The sequence below is a fragment of the Patella vulgata genome, chromosome 4 (genome assembly GCF_932274485.2).
Source record: "Patella vulgata chromosome 4, xgPatVulg1.2, whole genome shotgun sequence".
In the NCBI taxonomy this organism is placed as follows: domain Eukaryota; kingdom Metazoa; phylum Mollusca; class Gastropoda; family Patellidae; genus Patella; species Patella vulgata.
This window is the reverse complement of record NC_065882.2, coordinates 82,511,564-82,515,369: the sequence shown is the minus strand read 5'-3', so window position 1 is coordinate 82,515,369 and position 3,806 is coordinate 82,511,564.

Genomic DNA, 3,806 nt, shown 5'->3' with positions numbered 1-3,806 from the left:
TCTTAAAGAAGGAAGTATATTAAACTATATTGTAGGATATTGGGTCTTCTTTAACATTCTATTACAAGTACATGTAATAACATTCAGTTTGATTTACGCTACAATGAACATGACAATCATAAAACATATTTCTATAACACGACCTACCTACAGGTCACAAATAACTTATTACTCAAGGTATTGTTATCCGTATAGCCTGTAAAACACAAAAATAAAGTATTGTTGCCATGGTTTTGTTGATGTAACACTGAATGTCGATATGGTTCATGTTGATGATTCTTTGGTGTTTTAGACAGTAACACCTGAGTGTAGAGTCTTTGATGTTTTAACAGTAACACCTGACTGTAGAACTATTACAATAAAATCCTCGAAAATCATTAAAAAACAGAACACAATTTATTTGGAATACAATCATTGGTGAATACACATATAGCACGACGTTTCGACAAGTATTCTCTTATCGTTAAGAGAATACTTGTCGAAACGTCGTGCTATATGTGTATAAACCAGTGATTGTATTCCATATAAATTGTCTTGTGTTTTTTTATTACAATAAACTTGACGAGTCTTTGATGTTTGAAACAGTAAAGTAACACCTGATTGTAGAGTTATTACAATAAACTTAATTCTGGAAGACGATGGAAAACTAAAAACATCTACAGGTTTGTCCACGACTTTATTTCAAACAAATATTACCAATATTATTCACTATACCAATATCAATTATTGTAGCTCTGGGTTTCAGAGTCTCTGTGCTGCAAATTCAGTTCAATATTTGACACCATGGCTTTCAGGGTGTGAACTACATACGTCAACAATTTGATTCAATATATGTAGTCCTGGATTTCAGAGTACAAACTACACACAAATGTGAATACATCTCAATAAGTTCATTATTCAAAACATGACAAGTTGACCGACATAAAGTAAGGCATACATCCCTGCAGATATCTAAATACCACGACATACCATACAAGAGAGAGAGCGAGAAATGGGGTTTAACGTCCACTCTAAACAAACAATTAAGTCATTTCGATATTAACTCATGTGCAATTTTATTTAGATAAGGAGTCTTTAGCAGTGGGGGGGGGGGGAACCGGAGGACCCACGAGGTTGGACAGACGAACCTACTCCTTGTCACGTCCGGGGAATCGAAACTGACTCAATGACAGACCTTATGATACAACGCGCATTCCACCCCCACCGCCCCCCCCCCTACAACTTTTTAAAGATACATTATGTAAGATTCAGATAAAAAAGTTGGTCGTTCTTCCATAATAGTTTAAATGCACACCGCCGGTTTTTTTGTGTTATTAATTAAATCAGGGTATATGACATACCAACCTTGAGATTTAACAATATGATTAGTTGCAAAATTATTGATTCTTGCTCTCTGCATTTTTCTCAGGCCTTTGTGTCAGTGGAATACGTCCATTTTCAGCGATGTAATATTTTCTTCTGATTTTATAATTCAAAATTTCGTTTTACTTGTCTTCACAACATGTAGCACCATGGGCCGCCTGTCAGACGTGAAGAGCGGAAGACGCTAAACCGGTCGCCACATCCGACGTATCACCCGTGCATCGTTTCTTACAACATATGTTGGAACGGCCCTTGATCGTCTAGAATTGTATATGTAATTCCTTAAATAGTTAGGACGTATCTTTAAATGTCATTCTGAAATCCCACATTAATAACACCTTCACGTTGTGATTGAAATGAAATGAAATGAAATGAAATTGAGTTTAACGTCGTTACTGTTTTGCTTCGAACTAGGGTTAGGGGCTGAATGATATCTGCCAGTCATGGTGATTCCTCCCCAAACCATAACAGACCGGCGCCCGAATCGGTCATGCTGTCTGACGTTAACGTATGACGCTCATTTACACGCTTCCAAACGCGAGCACGCCTATCGGTGAAATCCAGAGTAAATTTGGACTCACCTGAGAACATTACACGCGCCCATCGACGACTACCCCAATTTCTACACTGCCTACACCATTGACGGGTGTTTTCCATGTTCTGGCGAGTTAATGGAGGCAAAACCCGCGTTCGTGGCTGCATGTAGCCGATTTCTAATCGTTTGGGCTGTAACTCGAATTCCAGTAACTGGGTACAAGTTTACAGAAAGCTGATTGGCCGTTTTTCCTCGATCCTGGAATTGGGTAGTGGCTCTAAGACGACCTGAACGAGGTCTATCATCAACATTGTGTGTTTTTGGTACCAGTTCCACAGTCTGCTGATCACAGACTGTGAAACATTAAGTATGTTGGCCACTGCTCGCTGGGTAGAACCCATTTGAACCATGCCAATAGCACGTAGACGTTCATCATGTTGATACGCTAAACATTAAATATTATGCAAGAACCGATAGGAAAGCAAACATGGATAGGATAAACCAGCACGCGGCAGTTTTCATCAACCCTTCCTTGAAGTTCCAAATTTGACAATGAACCCCTCCCACGTGTATTGCGCTACGTGTATGAACATACTCTCAAAAGTGTGTTGAGTGTCCATGACTATTTATCATTTAACACCCTGCATAGATATTTGCATTTCAATATCCACTACTGTTTTTTTGATGAGTATATTCTCAGATTAATTAATCTGTTAGCTAATTATGATGTAATTAATTATATGATTGGTCACTCATGCCAAATATGAAATGGTAACTTTCCGATCACGTGCTTTTAGACATAGAATCTATCCTTGAACTTAGACCCCTTTTCCTGTTATTCTCACAATATTTTATACACAATTTAATTTGCGTTTCAAAAAAAAACATACCATAGTTAATATGACAATGGAGAATAATCAATCAAGGTCATAAAATTATTATACATATGTGTTTTTTAGCACAAATCCTCGATCCATTTTACTACAAACACTAGGATCTGGAAGAGTTGTTATATAACAGGCGTTCTAGTTGATGTGATGAATTAGCCAATGCAATTGTAGGTAAACCCCTAGAAACGTCACCGCTGATTGATTAAACAATGTCTGAAGTCGATCCAATGGTCAAAAGTCGCTCGCATGACCCCTGAGGCGACCTCCCAGATCTTCATATAGTATTAAAAAAAACGAAACGAAATATAGATCGGTATTTTAATCAGATTGTTAATATTTGGGACAAGACGATAACAGTACCTTCTCTTTAAGCCACTGCAATGACGTTTTAAGCCACTGCAATGACGCTTTAAGCCACTGCAATGACGTTTTAAGCCACTGCAATGACGTTTTAAGCTCTCATCGTAGAGCTGCCAGTGGTGTTTTACCCACATTATATGTGACTGACAGGCAGACGAACGACGGGACACAAAATACAAGAAATGTATGCAAAATGAAGAAATTAATATTAAAACGTATGCACTATGAAATGAAATGATTTTTAACGTCCTGCTGTTCTGCGAATTAGTGTGCTATGGAGGACATTTTGCCCAGGCAGCCGCACTATGGCCTACTCTTATATCGAATTCCAACAGCCATTGAAACTTTTACATGCATGCCATTGTATACACGGAACCTCCGTTTTTCGTCCCATCGGAACGACTATACAGCTTTCCTTGTCAGGGTATACAATATGAATTAAGAGAAGACATGTTACAGGTTTAACCAAGTAATGTCACAGATACTGTGCAGTTACTGAGATGCTTAAAGGACAATATTGGTGTCAGTCATTATTACATAGAACTGCTTAAATACATTCCAAATATAATTTTAAAACAGAGATCATTGCTGCGGGAGATGTGTAAAAAACACTTGATTAAACGGGAAGTGACGACAAACATGACAAACACGGGTTGTCC